The sequence below is a fragment of the Saccostrea cucullata genome, unplaced genomic scaffold (genome assembly GCF_032062105.1).
Source record: "Saccostrea cucullata isolate Sc308-1 unplaced genomic scaffold, CSIRO_AGI_Scuc_v1 ctg2596, whole genome shotgun sequence".
Classification (NCBI taxonomy): domain Eukaryota; kingdom Metazoa; phylum Mollusca; class Bivalvia; order Ostreida; family Ostreidae; genus Saccostrea; species Saccostrea cuccullata.
In genome coordinates, this window is record NW_026919385.1 from 98852 (window position 1) to 111001 (window position 12150).

General features: G+C 33.7%; 2 protein-coding genes across 3 annotated transcripts in view; both read left to right on the plus strand.

Moving 5' to 3' along the window:
* Nucleotides 1–12150, plus strand: part of LOC134230422 (putative cytochrome P450 120) — an 86458-nt gene that overhangs the window by 31691 nt on the left and 42617 nt on the right. The gene's annotated exons all lie outside the window — the stretch shown is intronic.
* The window catches only part of LOC134230387 (lysine-specific demethylase 3B-like), a 59282-nt gene that overhangs the window by 741 nt on the left and 46391 nt on the right, over nt 1–12150 (plus strand). The window lies entirely within an intron of this gene.

Consider the following 12150-nt stretch of genomic DNA (forward strand, 5'->3'; position numbering starts at 1 on the left):
GTTATATGAAGGTTAACAATGCTTTAAAGCTTCAGTGTAATACCACATATATATTACAGAATTTTAAGGGTGACTGTTAAAGGAATCTTTCTTCTTGTATGCTAACTTAGTCAGGTCCAGTTTAAAGACTATTTCTACCTATGTAGCTATTAATAGCTACGTAGGTATTTAAACCTACTCAAAGTAGCTATTTTTACCTACTTTTTGTATTATTTTGTGGCCAAGAGACCAAACGGCGCAACATGGTGAATACCATATTTTTTTATACAGTCGCACTGATGGTGAATGCAACAAAATTTTGGTCAAAAAATGATTACTTTCTGAATTGGCAATTTTACATTAGTTTCTATGCAAAATTGATAATATACGAAGTAATCATTTTTCGGCCAAATTTTTGTTATATCCATCATAAGTGTGACTGTATCAAGAAATTTGGAGCTCACCATGTTGCGCCGTTCCAGCTTTTGGTCACAAAATGCAAGTAAAGCAGAAAGTAGGTAAAAATAGCTACTTTGGGTAGGTTTAAATACCTACGTAGCTATTCATAGCTACGTAGGTAGAAATAGTCTTTGGACTGGACCTGTTAGTATAGAGTGTTAATAGCAGAGGGTGTTTCTAGATTAAATCTTAATTCTTGTGAATAAACTTGCCACATTCTTAAAGAAAAAAATTCTCATTGAAATAAGTTTTTCTTTACAATAGCCCTGAGCTAATGCCCAAGCAAAATTTTACTAGCCCGCCCCCTTTAGCTGCAGATCTGTAGCTCTCCTAAAAAATATATATTGATAGACCGGAGAGCTACAGTGCCACCCATTGAAAAAATTGTATATTTATTGCGCACAAAAAGTGCGCTCGATTCTTGATTAATTTTTCCAAATTCTTACCTCAATTGCAAAAAACGGAAGATTTCAAAAAATTACTCTCTCCTCTAGCAAGTTCTCTCGTAGTTGACATCTGAACGAAGCATATTGGACCGAATTATCTTTGAAACCAAAATGGCAGAATAAATAAGCGAAAAGTCCTATGATTGCAATATCAGGGCCAGGAGGACTATTAACAACAATTATGAGGAATGTTTTGTTGTGGAAAGAGTCAAAGAATATGTTAGGAACACACGGTTAGTAATATTTTGAGATTACAGCTTTAAAAACATGGAGAAATAAATCAAGAACTGAGCGCATTTTTTTGTGCGCAATAAATATACAGTTTTTTCAATGGTTGGCTCTGTAGCTCTCCGGTCTATCAATATTTTTTTTCGGAGAGCTACAGATCTGCAGCTAGCCCCCTTACAAAAGCAGGAGGAATCTTGCACTAATTTAATTCTCAAAAGAAACTTCAATTTTAATTTAAACGTAATGACTTTACACAGTATTTTGTCCATATTTTCTTTAATTGATTCAGATTTTTTGTTGGATTTGAGTTGTGGGATTTGCATTAGTGCTGAACTTTCATTAAAAATGGGGGGGGGGGTAAAAATAAAGTATAGAGAAGACAAATGTCATGCAGTTTATTATGAGGGATGTATTGAAGTGTTCAGCCTCCTATTTTCTTACAATATGAAATGCACACATACTAAACACCAATTACATTGCTGTAGATGTGAGATACACAAGTAGTACACCAATTATGAGATACACAAGTACTTTATTCCAAATAGGAAAATACACTGCTGTAGATGTGAGCTACCGAAGTATTTTATTCCAAATACACTGCTGTAGATGTGAGCTACACAAGTATTTTATTCCAAATACACTGCTGTAGAGCGAGATACACATGTACTTTACACCATTTACACTGCTGTGAATGTTAGGTATGTGAGTACTTTACACCATTTACACTGCTGTGAATGTTAGGTATGTGAGCACTTTACACCATTTACTACCATTTACACTGCTGTGAATGTTAGGTATGTGAGTACTTTACACCATTTACACTGCTGTGAATGTTAGGTATGTGAGCACTTTACACCATTTACACTGCTGTGAATATTAGGTATGTGAGCACTTTACACCATTTACACTGCTGCAAATGTGAGATATGTGAGTACTTTACACCATTTACACTGCTGTGAATGTTAGGTATGTGAGCACTTTACACCATTTACACTGCTATGAATGTTAGGTATGTGAGTACTTTACACCATTTACACTGCTGCAAATGTGAGATTCACAGGTTCTTAACACATTTACACTAGTCTACTGTGAGATATACAAGTACTTTATTTCATTAACATGCTATACATGTGAGATTATGTGGGCAAGTATTAGTGTTGTTACGATAGTTGCCGACTATCGAAAAATCGTCGTTAAAAGGCCCAGGTCGGCGACAATCGATTGTAAATATTATTATCGATAGATCGCTATATTTTTCATGTCGTATTTTTTAAGCCGATCAGGTTCAACTTTTATATTCACCAAAGGGAAGTCACTCTAATCGGCGGTAAACAAAATGGCAAACGTGCATGGTGAAGAGGTTGACGCCTAATTATATCAATATCCTGGTGCAATACGATCTAAAGTTCGAAATTTTTTGGCTTTCTGAAAAAGGGCGATGGGCCTCCATGCAAAAATAATATACAGATGGACTCGATTATTTGTAAATTGTGTAAAATGTCGTCTGCCAATAAAGATAAGTTGAAGTTCGCGGTCAAATGTCATGGAATTCTACTCGTGCTGAATTAATAAATTTAACCTTTTTAATAGTTCAAATTATCGATTATGTAATCGATTGTGTTCTTCCGATTCAATTTGATAATCGATAGTAAAATATGTCTGATTTTACAACACTAGCAAGTATACTCTACAAGTTACACCATTAACACAGCTATAGATGTGAGATACTTCATGCCATTTGAATATTGCTTTGTATATGAGATAATACTTCACACCATGATAGACACTGCTGTAGATTGTCCGGGATGAGCTGCCATTTCCTCCTGAATTACATGGTCACAGTAACTTCTCACTCATCAGTAATCAACTCTGGCTCAGTTTGATCAGTGTACCGATGTTGATAACAGGAAAAGTAATTATTGAATAGTCTTAAATACAACAACTATCATTAACTAAAGCATAATAAACCTTTATTTTTGCATTTCAAAATTTTCAAGTGTAGTCAGTGTTATAATCTTGCTTCTTGTACATTGAAAAATCCTCAAATTTCCCACATGATTAAGTGTTCGCATAAACCGTCTAAATCTGTCAAATAAAATCTGTAACAAATATTTGAAACAAAAAAAAAAATTAAAGCCCAAGTACCACCTATTCAAAATTTAGGCCAAGGTTAAAGTTTGGTGAGTTCATTTAAAATTGGGTCAGACTTCAAGGTCAAGGTCAAATATATTGGTACCCAAAGAAAGTCCAAGTTACATGACAAAGAATGCACATGTGAAATATGAAAAAAACATAGATTCAACTAATAAAAAGTTGTGAACAAAAACAGTTAAACTTTTGCAGGCAACTGACAGACAGACAGATGGATGGGGCAGAAAGTACATAATTCCCTTCTTCAATTATGGGAGCATAAATTTAGTACAGTGTATTGAATAATTTTACTGTGTTCTTTGCTAGAATTTAATCTAGGACATTTTATTATTTAAATTCTACTTTGAGTTAAGAGAATCCCAATTTAGGACTGTTTTGAGATATAAACCTAAGAAAAATGAAATCATTCAGTCTTTGTGTCCAGCCATCTTTATTTAGCCAGTTATTAAGGAGGAATGTGGGGCAGATCCTTCCTGTAAGGTATTTCCATCCTCATATCAGGGTTTCCCATGAGCTGTTTTACTTTGTCCCCCCCTGCACTGTGAAATTTTCTCTGACACAGTACTTATCAAGTTTTATGTGTTTGACACAGTAAATTTTTCAGCAACACAGATCTGACAGTAAGAATTTTTCACTCCTATGGAGATGCCACCATTTGCCGGAGGAGATCAGCTGCATATCTTGTCCTTTACTCGGCACTTACACCCATTGAGCTGGAAGGGATCTTTTTCGTGCCAGAGCCTACTGCAACACCGGACCTCGGTTTATATGGTCTCATCCGGAAGGACCGGTCTCCACGTCCCACAGTGGGATTCGAACTTATGTAAAGATCAACTACTTACATTGTGAGCTCTAGAGCAGACGCTCAAACCACTGTGCCATGCAAGTGACATTTTTGAAAGGTTTTATGTCTTGACAAATATAATTACCGCAGATAATCATAATGCACATGTGGCAGTTTACTAACCAGTTTTAATTCAGGCATGAACATGAGATGAAAGCTAGTTATTTTGATGAAATCAAGACACAAGAGAAAAAGAGCACTTGCTTAATGCCTATTAAAATTGTTAAAACCTAGGGATATAAAGAATAGTATTCAAGCTCAAAAGTCCATTCAGACAATAAAATTTGGTGCAGAAAAACCTTCAGAAAACTGGAAAATATCAGAGGTAGGATCAGGTGCCATGGATGAATTAGCACCCTATGTTGACCAGGTACAATTGTCATGTATTTCAGGGAAAATTTTTATTTACGTAACAATTTGTCATTTTTGGTGTATTTTTGACAATTTCTTTAAAATTGGGACAGTTTTTCTTACAGTAAGGGATGAAATAGAATCATATATACCTTTCATTCAGTATGTCTGTGTTAATGTTATAATAAACTTTAATTTGTCAATGACAAAAAGAAAAGACTTGTTGCATGTAAAGTGTACGTTTTGTATGAGCGACCTGTGGATTTGGTATAGGAGTATTGATTAGGTGATCAACAGATGTCATCCACACAATCAATATAAATCAAGTCTCTCCTGCACAACCATTTAAAATACACACAGTACTGATACAAGTATACAGTGCCTGGAATTGATCTCCACTTAGTCTCACATGATGCAACTGAAAGCTAACCCAGATGTTCCACAACAAACTAATAGTCTTAATGAATTTTGTGAAAGTAATTAACACATGTATACTAGTTAATTTTTTTTATATAAACTTTTAAAAAGGGGGGTATACATCATTACGTGATGAGACCCTTTACTTAGTTAAAGAGTAAATAATAAGAAGCAAGTGTCTCTTTGTAAAATATAAGTAAAATGAAATCAGACAATATACTGAGGGATTATTATATATATTTAAACTTTTAGCGTACAATGAAAAAAAGGTGACATTTGATAATCTGAACTGAAAGAACAAAAAACCTGAATAATTAGTGCAGACTTTGATGTGTGTGTAAACAAGTCTGAACAGTTGTTTGACAGGAACACATTATATGATTTGCCGTAAGCTATTGTGTGTGGCTATTGATTGGGCTGAAGCACCCAGGGCTGTAGGAAGGTGCTTACACTATCATTGTACATGTATGTATGGTCGCTAATACTGGAGGGGAAACAGCATTCCCTTGTTGTTCAGAAATACATTTCAGTCTGCACGTCCATAGAGAGAAATCAGCCTTTACATCCAGGGGCCATCTCAAAAGGAGTTTAAATAGGGTTTGGAGGAGGGGGGTGTACAATGATTAGCGGCAAGATAATAAACAGCTTTATCATGATCTGTCATTGTGGTTTTACATCATATTTGAGGAACAAATGTTTTAACTGCAGACAAGGCATAAACAACTTTAGTATTTATATAAACAAAAGAAAACATCACTTCAGTAATCTTAGTTTTTAATGTAACAGAGTAAAAGATTTTTAAAAAATTATTTCACAATACAAGTAAACTTATTTTTAAAAAAAGGTTTAGAAGTTGTATTGCTAGTTGTTTGTTTTCTTCGCAAGGTATTTTTGTCTTGACGAGAGTAGGGCAGGTTATTCTGGTTATTCTGAGAAATGGACTAATTCTGGTTATCTTTTGAGCTTGTTATTATAAATTTTCACTTGTAACCTCAGATTAATTTAATTTAATAAGCATGGAAAGTAGATCTATTGTAGGAGTATTAAGACAATAACATAGTAATAGTTTTCTAATTCTAAATTTATTATTTATTATGTGATATTTTACTTTGTTCTGTCAGATGATAAAGCAGTTTGATTAAAAATGCCTTAGTTCCTTGAATATTTGACCAAAAAGATATGTGATTTATAACATATTTTTAACATTGTATAGTAAGTTCTTGGTGAGGTTTCACAGTTTAGTTATGAGCCATCGTTTCCTTATTACATATCCTGTTTAGTAATTACTTGTCAGAACCACTGGTTAACTGTTGTAGAATTGAATGAAGTCCATTAATTACTATATATATTGAGAATCTCCAGCTTGACCCGTATTTGTCTGTGATCTTTGAATACTGAGTCTTGCTTGGGCCCCAAGGTCTAATTTATTACAATGGAAACATTCCACCATTTGTGAAGGGACTGTCTCAAAAGCCAATATTTATATTGTGGTGTGATTATGTTTTTGGTTTATAGTTCTAAATATATTTTCCTGAAGAAGCCTTTTTAATGAAAAAAACCAACATTAATTAAAATGCTAATTCCAATGATGATTACTAGCTGCACACCAGGATCCAAAAATTTTTTAGTCAGATTTTAAAGATATAACATCACTTGACCAACATAAGAGATACAGTGAGAGTATCTATAATCAGGGGACAAGTAGTACCAAGAAATAATTAAAAATACTATATTAGTAGCTTTTGACCTTTGTAGATTAGGGTCACAGGTAATATTAATTGTTGGTCAAGTGTCCAATTCAAATCCCCACTGAACTCAGATGGAAGACAGTCTAAGTAAGAACTGTTAGTTTGGTGTTAAACAATGTCCTTTTATCTGGCTGTAGTTTTTACTCAGACTCAGTTTCGGACTTCTGTACATTGGTATTCAAACATATATTAAACATATTGGTAAAAATGCTTCTCAAAGATGAACTTTCCCTCATTAAAAAAATACAACAGCATAGAGCTGTATATCTACCAAAACAAAAAGGTCAAAATATTGGCATACCATTGAACAAGCAAGACACCAATTTTACATCCGCTGTAAAGAAATGTTATACAGTATCAGATACGAGTGAAGTGAGTCCTTGGTTATTTCTTTGTATAATGCCGAGATCAAAAACTCATCAAGTTTAGGTCAAGTGCTACAAACCATGAAAGCTAACACATATTAATTATATTTATAACCAGAAATATCACAAAACTTTTCATGTAATAGTTATTTTTGTTTAAGTCTGTATTTTGCCCCATTTGAAAAACATAAATTATTTACTATCGTAAATTTTTTAATTGCTGTGAACGTAATTTTAAATTGCCCTTAATATGGAACATTAGTCACAAATTGTGAGTTGGCGACTGTTAATTTGAAATCCTGTATATAAACCTTTTGCAGACCAAAGAAAATTTGTAAACGGTATCACATAGTGACATACACTAAGTGTTTTCTGTACTTAGTTTTTAACCCATCATATGATAATGACACAAAATATTCAACCCCGGATTACACAAACTTTTATCTCAGAATCAAATCCTAGTATTTTTGTTCTAGAACACCTTTAAAAAACCTTGAAAGTGTTGTGTCTTAGTGAATGACATCACAGATGAGGATATATATGTCGTTATTATTGAAAGGAGTCAATTGTCTGTGTAAAAAGATATAAATTATCATCCACTTGTATTTTGAAACATTTTTCTGAAGGAATGCATTCATGACAAAATCTGTTAGTAGAAATTTACCAATTTTACAAAAACACAAAGGATATTCTATGCTGTATGGTTGGATTTCAGGAATTTATTTCATGAGTTTTGGTATGTTTGCGAAGTATGAGTGAAATAAAATAAATCTGTCTCGGGATGTTATCTTTGGTGTTTTGTTTTGACCTTGTCCTTTTTAACACCAAGTCATTGACTGTTAAGATGAGTGATTCTGAAACGTCCTAGCTATAATGGTTGTGAAATTGAAATTGAAGCATGGATTTTAGTTAACAACAGTTTAGAGAAACATTGTCAAATTTAGTCTGCATTAGGATGCTAAATATATTCTTGCAATGTTTAACATACAGTATGTTTAGTCTAGGTCACACTTTTGTGAAGGGAAGGAAAATCTTGAGTTTTGCTGCACTTGAGTATGCATGTTGAGATATTTATAAATATCATAGTTTTATAAATATCACAGTGGATACTTACAGAGTGATGAATGATGAGCAGTCAAAGCAAGAATTTGTTGATATGATATTTGATCTTCATTAAAGTGTACAGAAGCTGTCTGTACAGGCCCTAGAACTGTCAGTTAAGTTTTGAGATTTTAACTACTGTGAAGTCACTCATTTTCGTGGGGGGTTAATATTCGTTGTTTTCGAGGTATTAGAGACCCATGAATTCATGTCCACCTTGAAAAGTAAAATGTCATATTGTATGACTACTTAAAAAATTCTTCATCCACAAAATCAAATCCCAATGAACCCGTAGATTTTCTCAAACCATGAAAATTTGACCCCACAAAAATACGTGATTTTACAGTATCCAACAGTAAAGGTGCAGAAGGTATCCATATCAACATGGAACTCCAGATTTGCAAACATATGGATTTTAAATAAATTAACGATTGCTCAGGCTTTTAAAATTCATTCAATGTTGTAAAAGATTGTGTCAAGTACCGATTTGATGATTTTATTGAGCTCAGACTCTACTATGTTTTACAAATCTACTTTCAATGAGGTTACCTGAAAAAAAAAGAATTTAGCATCATCATAAGCTAGTCTTAGCACATGTATAAATGTGTTCGTCAATCAAGCGTAAACTAATGCAGCTTGGACTTACAGACGTGTTAATAATTTCTATTATGAACTTTTTTAATAAGTACTTCTTACGAAAAATCTGGTAAAGGACCCAATCTGGGGAAGAGCCATCGTCGCAAACCTCAGCCTCTCCCATTCTGGCCGTGGTTGAACGAGGAGAGAATTCTTCGTAGCTCATTAAAATATTGACCAATGCGAATAAAGCATAGTCGGAAGATGAACTTTATCACGACCTTTCAATATCCAATCGCAGTAAGGCCATAATGAAAATATTCCTAGATTCTCATCCCCGCCCGCCCCGATTTTATACCCTCGCCTTGATTTTTTTTTTATTTCTGTTTTTCTTCTCTTTTCTTTAGTCTTAATTCTGATCGGGATCGGTATTCATCTGCCATTCTACTTTCGTTTTAAATCCCGCGAAAGTCGACATGATTTTGACAGCTGAAAAGATGGTAATTGCTATAATACATGCGTATATATTTTAAACAAGGATCATTGGTTGAAAAAGATTGGTGATGATGTGAAGTAAGAGATAATTGAACCTTTACTATGACTTTTATTTGGGTATTGTATATAAAATTACACCGATTGACCAGGTCAATAGAAAATCTGCAAAATTGAAAAAATAAAAAATATAAAATAAAAGCCGCCTGCCCGCCTCGATTTTTTAAAAAAATCGGATGAGAATCTAGCAATTTATTTATTATGGCCTAAAGGAAATATTTCTTGTATACTGTTGACGTCAGTTGTTGATTTCGATTGCGATGGAAACCAAACTTGCCACTGACTGAATATGACGTCACAATAGAGAGGCGTGAATATTCAAGATTACGACACTTTTTGTGAAAAGCAGCCACGGGTAGGAGAGAGCTATATATGCGGACTCCGGACCGTGGCTTGAGACGATGGGGTACTTTTCAGGTTTCATCTTATCATGCAATGTGAACCACAGGCTTTTGGATCGCTTGAAAAAAAAATTGTGTGTAAAAAAAAAATAAAGGTACTGAACTCTTACACCGGGTACCACATTGCGCTTATAAAATATTTTTTATTCACATGCTCTAAAATTCTACTTTCTATTTAAATGTATTCATAGATAAACATTCATCATTTGTACCAAAGCTCATTCCGAAATTCCAAATTTTTCTCGAGATATTCTGAAATCAATCTCAAAAATGACCTACTTTCTTTTACTCGACATTAGCTTGGGCCCCTAGCCATTCACATGTAAACAGACGGTGTTTGAAGTGCAGCGAAGAGTTGCATAGTATTTGCAAGATCTTTCAACATTTTAAAGTTGATTTCTTACTCCGGAATGTAAGGTTAAGTCCATATTAATTCCTTTCGCGGAAAATTAACTTGAAAACGTCTGCATCAACAACTACACCGCCATGTTGATTATGAATGTAAAAGAAGCTATGGTCGAACGATTTATTCCCGGAATGCATTATATACCTTTCGATTTTCAAAACATTAGACCGCTAAAATGTTGTTTGTGACTAAGTAAGATCATATGATCAAATTAGAGAAAATCCATGTAAAGCTCGAATGCAAATGAGAAAATATTCATTGAGCTTAGAATAAACTCCGGGGAAAATCTGTCCCATCGTTCCCGCTTAAAAATTAGTGTAGCCCTTCGAAGGCCCAAGCTGATGTCGAGTAAAAAAATATAGGTCAATTTTGGAATTGATTCCAGAATAGCTTGAGAAGTATAAGGAATTACGGAATGAAATTTGGTAGTAATGAAATTTGTTTATATATGAATAGATATGGATAAAAAGTAAAATTGTAAAGCATTTGATTTCAAAGAATTTTATTGGCGAAAGTTGGTACCCTATGAAAAGAGGCGAAAAGAGTTCCATACCTTTATTTTTTTTTACAACACCTCAATTTTTTTTTCTAAGCGATCTTAAGGCCTGTGATGTGAACAAATAAATATGAATACTTATTTTATTTATTCAAAATATAATCTTGCTGAAATCAATTGAATTACCTGAAAAATACAAATGTAAACATGCATTAAATTTTATATCAACATGTACTTCCAGTATCAATAATAGCAGAACAATGATGATCGAAACTTAAAATTTCGGATTTTATGTACTTTCTATCTCTTGAACCCTTCAACATCTCGAACTTTTCTTATGGTCCCTTGAACTTCCAGAGATTGAGAGTCACCTATTTGGCATTCCTTTGTTCTTTTTTGTGTAGGGGGTCAAAAAGAAGACACCCTTACTTAAATTCAGTAATATTGGAGTTGAATTAAGAGTTAGGGCTGAAACAATTAACGCCCTATCTAGAATACTATACATTTATTGACCAAGTTTTGAGGGCAACATGCGTTTTGTTGGACCCATGAACAAAACTGTCTGTCTGAGGCCGTTAGGCCATTGAAAGGCAGACAGTTTTCGTTCCAGGGTCACAAAATGCATTTGTCCTAGAACACAGTTAAATGTTTGTTTTACCTTTTACTTTGATATTTTAATATTTTTTGGACACACATGTGTCTAATGTACTGTCCTCTGTGTAAGGGCGAAACGATTACACGTGTAAACGGCGACGTTTCGATTATATGCTCTAAACGTTTACAGTTTGAGTAAACGTTTACACGAAGGTCATTATCAATGTCTATCAGAAATAAAGTTTAACACAAAAAAAATTGTTTTATTTCATAATTTACAAAAGAAACACCGTCTTTGGCCATTTGATAAGCAACAATCTAAACCGGAAACATATTGAATGAAAATATCTAAAACCCGATACGGGCTAACATAATTAATTCCGATTTCCGAGTTGCTAATACTAGCGATGTTTTACGACACTTGAAATATAAAACTTGATATATTTTGATTAAATAAATATAATACATTTTTCACAAGTCTTTGAAAAGTTTCAATACATTCAGCAAGTCCTGTTTTACTTTTTTTGAGATTAAAAGATCCATCTTTACAATTATTTTTTCTACGTCCGGTAACCAAATAAACCAAGCAGTTGGGTGACGAGGTCGTAAGTGAATGAATTTAATGCGCCTCAAATTCTTACGGTTAAATCACAATGACCAACAATAAATTTGTAATAACAGCTCATACTTATATTAAAGTGAAAGAATTGATTATTAAATTCGAGTTTCATGAATGAGTAGCCATAAAAATCCAACATAGAATATTTCCCGTTTAAACGGTACCGTTTCGTTTACTGCTATCTGTTTAAACGTTTACAAAATTCAGTAAACGTTTCACCCTTACCTCTGTGATGTAAACATCAGGTCTGTCACTGTTTAAACACCAACGAATACAAATGAGATTAAGGTTTGAACATTCTGTGACATAAGCAGTCCAACATCTCAACGACAGGTCCAACATCTCACTCAGCGATACAGTGAGACTTGTCAAATCTGGATAGTGTGTAAACTAATGTCTCGTTTTAAATTTAATTTT